We start from the raw sequence: 9,288 nt of genomic DNA on the forward strand, positions 1-9,288 counted from the left end.
TTTGGGTCCCTAAGGTCACACCATCGGTTCCCCGACCTCTTTAATACAACAAAAAGCACCAAGGAGCGATGACAAATGGCAACCCGAAGTCCCCAACAACATGGAACCCCTTGACATAAACCTCACAGAGGGTAAGGAAAAAATTTACCAATTCATGGAGCCCTAGGACCATCTCTAAACATACGTGAGATATGATATTCCTTCCACCTCAAACTCAGCTACCTATAATGTAGTAGAGGGCCCTACACACCCCACTTCCCTATCGCCACTAGCCTCCCTCCCAAGTCTCACCCACCATTGGGCTTAGAATAGGTATCTCACCCATGCCAAATAAAGAAGGGTACCCATTAGAAAAACTCATGAAAAATCTCAAAGAAAGCATTAAAAAAGTCAAGGAAAGAAATTTTGTTGGGCAGCAAAAAAAAAAAGAGCAGCAGCAGGAAGGAGACTTGTGAAGGAGAGTTCGTAAGGATACCACCACTATTGATGTAACATGGTTCTCTAAGCACTAACCAGTCTATGTACATCTGAGGATGGGGGGGGCATGGTGGGTGAAAACCTGGCCCATGGTATGGCCCATCACCTAGTGTGATTAGAATACCACTAACTAAGGCACTACAAAAATAATAATAATAAATTTACAAAAATCTCTTTCTATGCAAGATATGCATGTACGTTCACATCTGTGCACACATGTTTCCATCTGTGCATGCACGTTCACATCTCTCCAATGTATATTTAGAGTTCTGAATGCATGTATGGCATTCTACATATGCACATTCTTGAGAATGTCTGCAAGCGTACTACCCTTGCATCATGCATACGTTCCCAAGTAAAATTCTATAAAAAACAAAGGTCCTCCCCTCTCATTTTCCACTATTCCCTCTACAGCTAGCCAAACTATTGTCATTTTTTTTAAGAATCCTCCCTGCCTTCTAGCTCTTTGCATCATCTGCAACAGTTATCATCTACACTGGGGTGTCGAAGAACTCTTTTGACATTGTACTCCTCACTCCCACTCAAAAGAGTAAGGCCACAAGGTCACTTACCATACCCGAGAGTGCTACCAAATTCTAATAAACCCAAAGGTCATGGAGAACCTCCTTAGGCATAGGCTCAAAGGCTTGGCTACTCTTCCCACTTGGGGCCCCGACGTCACCACCTGTTTTCACTTTATCTCCTCTTATGATGCCCATCAAAGAATAGGCACAATCCTGATGCTACAGGTGCCAACCTGACCTTCACACTCATCGTCGATGTGGTCCAAGAGACCTTGCACTTGCCCCGGGCTACTACAAACCATACCAAAAACTGAGTGGCACACAAAGGGCATGGTTTGTGACATTATCAGGGGTGGCCCTGCCAACAGACAACATCAAGTGGAAGAATGTCATCTGCCACTAGGACTTGCACACCCCTATCCGTATCGTGTTAGCAATCTCCATTGGGGGGCAGATACGTACAGTAGAGGTGCAACCTATCCTTTCTTGCCGGCCTCAAGCAGGGTCAGGCAGTCAGCTGGATCGACCACTTTCGCCATGAGCTCCATAGTATGTGTGTGCCAACCCAGCCGACAATTTTGGAGCCACCATGATCCTTACCAAAGTCCTCTACTACACCATAACTAGAAAGAGCTCCTCGAACTATACAACTACCAAAGCATTGCCACCCCTAGCAGACCTCCTGCGCACCCTACCCCCATCAATCCCTCCCTAGTCGATTCTCCAAACCACAAGAACAAGAGGCTGGATCAGAGGCCATTACCAGTGAGACATTTTACAATTTTTTTGGAAACCAACCTCGTGGATACCCCCACACGGCCATCATCCCCACAGGCCCCAACATCAACTAGGACCGTGTGGAGCTTGCTTCCCATAGCCTAGACCCTCTTGCCGCGCGAACATCCTCGAAAGTACTAAAAGGGTAGTCCACTTTGAAAGTGACCCATTTTTTGCATCTCATGAAGACCCACCACTAGATCAACGAAATGAAACATCTTTGCTCACCCGAAAGCTTCTCGGAAGTCCTTTTCCACTCACACAGCTACCTTCTAGATTTCCCAACTTCGCCTGTTTGGAGACCCCAAAAAAAATGTCCCCATCACCCTCAATGATAGGTTGCACGTCTAGGCTCTAAAGATTGCCGCTTGCATACAAGTGCGAGCTAGAAGTCCTTCGCACACGGAGGTCAAAGGGCCCTATTCCACTAGAGTCCAAACCCAAGAAGAGTTCACCTGAGCCACTGCCGCAATTTAGAGAGGTGAGAAATGGCATGCAACTGCCACAGCTCGTGGGAAAAGTCCACAACCAGATTTTCAAGCATCGCAAGGACTTTTGGAGGGTAATCGATGCCAAGGGCGCAACCATTGCTCAACTCAAGCAACTTTTACCAGAGCCAACCTGATCAAGTCGCTAGAGCCACAGAGAAGAAGGCGGGTTATTAGATGGATGCAGCCACCAACCCCCCAAACCTCGCCATCCCTCCCCAGCCACCATCAGGACTCGGGGGGGTCACTATATGTAGAATACCCCTATCGCGTGCGTTCAAGGCCTATATTTTAAATCCTTTATCTGTGAAATTTTTTATCCATATAATATTCCCTTTTCTTTATGAATCTGTAAATTTTTTTGAAAAAATTTTAAATCATACCCTTATGTAAATATATTTATGTAAGTTTCATAAATTAAAAATATGCTTATGTTGAACGCACGTGATATTTACATTTTTTTGTGAGTGACCCCCCGAGCATCAGGACTCCTCAAGCTATAGCACTGCAGGCTCCAACTCAACCTCCTCCAACACAACATCTTCCTCAATGAGGAAATCCCCACCACCACATTTTCCACCATCCTCTCCAAATTCCCTTACGCCTCCCACACCACCCTCATCATGCTTTTCTTCTAAAATACCATCTCTTTTACCGCGCCCTCCACCATCTTCTGCTTCCCCCACCACACCCTCTACCTCAACCTCTAGTTCTGTTGCAAAGTCCTCACTTTCTCTAACCACTACCTCGATGAGGGGGATTTTATCAACCTCTTCATTCCCATGGAGTTATGCCCGTAGCCCATCTCCATCGACATCATAGTCGCGTAATTCAATGATGGATGCACAACCATGCCATGGATGAAGTGTATCGTTATCTCACTATCACAACATTGCACACACCCATTGGCATCCTAGTATTATACCATCATAGTTGATGCGCACCACCAAATGCCACCTCTTTGACACGGTCCATGTGACTTACCCCCAGGATATCTCTAACAAAGAATTAGAGAGACCCTTGAGTTTTATCAATCCATGAAGCTAGCACATTCAATGAGGAAGAGGACACCACGGACACTACCAACAAGGACCAAGATGGTGATGATGCATCTAGCAACAAAGACCACTCTGAAGAAGTCCCTCACCACAGGAATAGCAAGTGGTCCCACCTTACCTTCCCATGGCCCTTCACCATTAGGAGGCCCCTCTTCGGCTACACCTACTTATGGCACTTCCACCACACGTAAGGCAAAGAGAAAGAACACATCTCGACACCTTTTCGAACCCTCTACATCAACTACACCTATCCTTGTCTCCACTTCACCACCAGCCACTCCTTCCTAGGATATCCCTACCTACCTCTCCAACTCCACTCTCACCCCCCTCATCTCCCAAGCAAGTCCCCACCACCACCAACCTATCTCGAGGACATCCTCAATGGACACACCAACCTTACAAGCCAACTACCCCTTTCTCCCACCATAGGTCTTGGAAGAAGGTGAGATCCCCAAAGCCCCTATCGTAGCAGCAAAATGCATCCCCCCTCACCACCCATTCAATTGGGGTGATACTCAATGAGATAGATATTGATCGAGCACTCAAAATAATGGCCCAACAGTAAGACCGCACCCTACCCCCTCGACACTAACAGGATCATTGATCACCTATACATAAGCCTCATCAAGTTTTATCTGGATCACAAGTTCCATCAGTGGTCATGAAGAAACAAGCAGAATATAAACGAACACAAGCCAGTGCAGCCTTAATCACGCATGATCTTATGGGGAAGTAACATGTGTGGTGGTGTTCATATCTTCTAAACGCCAGGTGAGTACTGTTATGCCCCAAGGTACCTCAGGATCAGTCCCCTTTATTTCCCAATCGAATGTAGAAGGGCTTGAGATCTTTTTGAGTAGGAGCTAGAGAAGAACCTAAGCTATAGTTTAACTTCCCATGGATCCCTCTTCCTTGACCACCCCTCATCCTCCATAAGAATGGATGCTTCATACTATGCATAAGTTTATCCAAGATTACGATGGTATGTCAGATCCAGATATGGTCACCACCATCTGCTTTTTCACGCTCATCATTGTCGTTTTAGTGGAATCCCCTGATTGGCATGCATTTTACGAAGGTCAATACGGCATGGCCTTAGACATCAATAAGGGTCCCACACTTTGCCAAATACTCGGCTACTACAAGCTAGTACAATGGATGCAAGGTTGGCATATGCTCACTTTTGAACATATGTTCGAAACCGCCTTTTAGACATCCTACAAAATCATTCCATCACACCACCCAATACACAAAGTCCCACTTTGACTTGAATTGGAACTTCCGTGGCTTCTACCACTAGCCTCCCATGCCAATTTCGAGAATGGAACCGTGATTAGGGAGGGGGTTATGGTAACCACATTAGCTAACATTATTCCAAAACTTGGCACAGCAACTTCTTCAAGCTATATTTTTTAACCGCGTATTGGGCTTCATGTAAAATGATTATGGGAAATCTCCAAGCTTACGACGTGTGTAATAAACATAGTCAAACACCGAGCTTATGACTTGTGTAATACCGGTGGTGTACATTTAGGCTAGGAAATTAGCCTAGACTAGCTTATTGGGCCCTGGACATTAGTTGGGTAATTGGGCATTATACAAATGAGTATTGTATATAAGATATTTTGACTAATGAGAAAACAATACTCCTATTCTCACAATTGAGTTTAAGTCTTATTGCTCTTGTGATAGAAGAAGCTTGTATTTCTTCTTCTTGTTGCATGCATGCTTAGGGATTGTGTGGGTGAGTGATGGTGTTGAGGTATACTCTCTTCTCCCTCTCTCCTTCTCTTGTGTACTCTCTCATGCTTTCCCTCACCATGGTATCAAAGTAGAGGTTGAGTTTTCCATAGGTCTCTCTCTCTCTCTTTGCTCCCCATCCGTTTGCAAAGCTCCTTTGTGGTGAGACAACAAATGAGGCAAGTTTGAGGACCCTAGCTCTCCACAAGAGAGAGTTACTATACCAAGAGTGACTTGAGGTACAAACCGGTATACCCCTTGCATTCTCCTCTCCTTCTCTCTATCTTGCAAGGCTTGAGTGTTCTCTCCTGTGAATATCGGCCATCACTTAAAAGTGAACTACTGAGAAATAACTAATGATATTATATGAAGTGCATGATGCCAGCATTTACATGGGCATGCCAGCCCTTGGTTATATCATGTACATTTATGTGGGCTAAGACTAATATGACCCCACGCCTGCAAGGGTTGCCAATCCCAATCCTGGGTGGCCAAAGCATGTTCTATTGGTTTTGTGATCGTGTCCTTAAGACCATTGGTGTCTCGCTCCCTTGTAGCTCTCGTAAGTTGGATATCTATGTAGAATATAGTCTTTACTGCTTGTCTCCAATAAATGTCGATGAGATGATCGTGATGACAAGGAAGAGGTAAACTAGGTAAATGGCATCAGGATCACACATATGTAGCTATGGAGGATGAAAAATATCCATGATAGGTATGTAGGAGTACAGTGCAAGAAGAGACATGAGATGGAAGCTCAAGTCATGTCAATGGTGCACATGGGGAGAGAGAGGGAGAGAGTAAGAGAGAGATAGAGGGAGCACAATGGAGAGAGATTGCAAAACACAATGATGAATGAAATATTATTATAATTTTATCATGTACATTGCTTTTATAGGCATTAAGCCTCATCTTTTGACCTAGACCTTAACAAGGGTTGTTCACACCCTAAAGGATTGTTCACATGTAGTTGGATTATGCATGTTAATGACACACATTTAGTATTGCTTCTATTTTGGATAATTACTTCTTTGCAACAAGAAGTTTATTTCGTATGTAAGTTAGAGTAATGATAAATACTTCTTTAAAAGAAGTTTCTTTCGCTTAAAATTTCTAAATGTTTCTTTTATATGTTTAAATTTAAAGTTAGTGTGTATGAAAATTTAGTAATTTCTTTATTAAGGTCTTTTGTAATGGCTTCATCACTTCTGTTGAAAGGAAGCAAAATTTTGTTAATCTGTGAATTTTTTCTAAATATTCCATTAGTAAAGATAGAGGTAAATTGTCCTCTTTTCTTTAAAAGTTAAAACAGTAAAAATAGTGATTGAGAACACATGTAACTCTCCCTCACCGCCGTTGTCACCTTTACCGTGCCTCACCAACCCATGCCAAATCTTGCCAATCTCTCAAGCCTTTGTCGCATGGGCAAGAAACAAGTATAAAACCCTTATTAAGTAGAGAGGGGTGCCGCAAAAGCGTCATAGCCTTGATTCCAAAAAAAAAAAAGGGATGAGAGGTAAATGTCAAAGAAAGCAACAAGAGTGTTGGAGACATGAGGAAAGTAGTAAAAAGAAGAAAGTAGTTGTGTATAAGAAACTAAGAAATGGAGAAGTCCCCAGACCATGAGCCAATAATTCGATCTCGACTCTCCTCCTTGAAAAGGGATAAATGACAAGGAAAATGTCAAGGAAACCAGGAAAGAGAGTTGAAGGCATTTTTTAATGAAAATCAATGCTCCACCCTCGTTATTATTAGTGCACGAGTAAGAGGTTGCTCTATTTTGCCTTATATTTTAGCATGCTCAAAAGCTTGTTCGTGCCTCATTTAGCCTATGGGGTTGGCTAGATGGTTAGGATACTGCTTATGTAGATTTGACATTATGTCAAACAGGGATGCATATATTATAGGTGTGGGCTATTAGACCGTACTCATGGCTACAAGAAGATCTTCCCGAGACACCTAGTCCTCATGTCACTAGGCTCAAACAGGCGCCCAAAATACCTTCGATGAGCCTCAAATATGCATGCAGATTGTCAATCTCATGTTTAGACTAATGTTACACCAATCCAATGATGTGGCCAATTTGGTCCAAATATGTGGTCAATTTGGACTAGTCATAAGGTGACTAGGAACTGAGATTCAATCAACCTAGGAACTATATATAGATGAGTTTGGCATCCTCCTCTATCATATTAAGATCATCAATTTTCATTACATTGTCTATCATATTAAGAAGATCAATCTTCATTACATTGTCTATCATATTAAGAAGATCAATCTTCATTACATTGTGCATCCTTGGGGTCACCTACAACCCTCGTCTTTTGACTAAATGAAAAGGCTAGCATGTCCAGTGCAGGATCATCGGAAGCATACTAGGAAGTGAATTACAAACAAAGAAGTCTGTTCACTCTTATTCTAAACTCGTACTTCCTGCCTATTGGATTGTACTACACAAAGGACCTTGGGACTCCATTAAACAAACACAAATAATGCAATGCAATGGATGAAACATAATGACATTTATTCCCCTTATGCTCTAGGCAAAAGGACAACTTGTCCATCCATCATGGCATAGCTATTAGATTATCCACACTCAAAATGGACACTGTTTCTAAATATTTGAACATGGCTATTATAAAACAATTCCATGCCTTTGTTCTGTCACATATAATATAATGTTGTATGAAGAAATGGGTGTTTTCTTGTGTGGATATTGGTAGATCACCAAGCCTCAACAATCCGAATTCAATGCTCATGTTACCCACATGGAATATTTTGCTCTGTTCATCAACAGTAAACTCCATGCTCGACCATGTAAGAAAATTCAGTCATCATCCTCGCGTGATAAGTCGGTATGTCAGTTCTAAGCTTAAACATGGCTGAAATTTCACATTTATAGGCCATATATACATCCATGTGATGTAGACTTGCCAATGTCTTTGTTCTAGTTCAAATGGCAACATGAATACATTTATCCAATGGGTTAAAGTTAGTATCCCAATAAGTAAATTGATCCAGACCAACTATGTTTTGTTGGGTAGTGTTTCTTTATGTAGTACATGTAGTATTGCCTGTTTGAATCTCTATAAATATTCAATTAGCTAGAAGATATGCATATCATTTTCTATTCAATAACATGACATTTAGTCATGTTCAATAGTGTTTCATTATGAAGTACATGTAATATTTGCTGTTTGAATCTCTTCAAATATTCAATTGGCTAGAAGACATACATCATTGTCTAATCAATAACATGACATTTTGTAAATGGCATCTCCATGTCAAAGTGATGTACTAAATCCCAAAAACAAGAAGTAGAGGTTATAAGCACTATCAACCAATGTCACAATGATGAGCTTTCAAGACTTCTGGAAAATGTCAACATTGAAATTTGAATCTAGAAAGTCATGATTTTCCATCCCTTGCCTACTAAGAGGGGTCTACAGAGAGGCATATTGCCTTAAAATTTGTGACACGCGCCGCTAATAATTACATGTAAGAATCAAGGGATAGAAGACTAAGGCTGGACTTGGCGCTCCACCTTTGTGAAAATGCATCACAACCGGTATCTTAAAGAACAAGACTTAGAACACCATGAATGTGGAATGAGGTAAGACGGTCTTTAAACTTCTTTTGGAAACGCCTGATTGGCATACCGAGCATGAGACAATACAAATAAATCAAACCTGCATCTAATATCATCAGGATAATTAATACATGGTTTAATAAGTGTTAAGAATGAACAAAAAAACAAGAAAACTGCAATAAGCTGTTAGGTATGCATGATTCACATATTGACACCAGTTGTTATCTGTGTCACCATGTAAGATGGGCACTTATTTTTACAAGCATGTATAAATGGTAGAACATTGAGAGTCTTTATAACGGATTGTAAAATAGTTACATATACCAAGTGTCATAGGCTTCCATAAAAAAATGCATCAAAAATACCAGAAGTGTGTGTGTGTGTGTGTGTGTGTGGATCATCATCAAAAAGCCCATCTTTATTACCCATCTCGTCTCTGAAAGACCATGGAAAGTGTGCTTCAAAACCATTCACATTGAGACAACGAAAGAGAAATGACATTGGAACTTTCAAAGCTACTCAATATACCAAGTACAGGACATGCAAGGGGCAAAAACAATGCAGAATTACTAGGCCCCACACAGAAAAGGACCAGAGGCAGATCCAAATACTTGATCTAATGCACCGATGAGGTG

The sequence above is a fragment of the Cibotium barometz genome, chromosome 5 (genome assembly GCF_041138505.1).
Source record: "Cibotium barometz isolate CiBa-2024 chromosome 5, ASM4113850v1, whole genome shotgun sequence".
Lineage (NCBI taxonomy): Eukaryota > Viridiplantae > Streptophyta > Polypodiopsida > Cyatheales > Cibotiaceae > Cibotium > Cibotium barometz.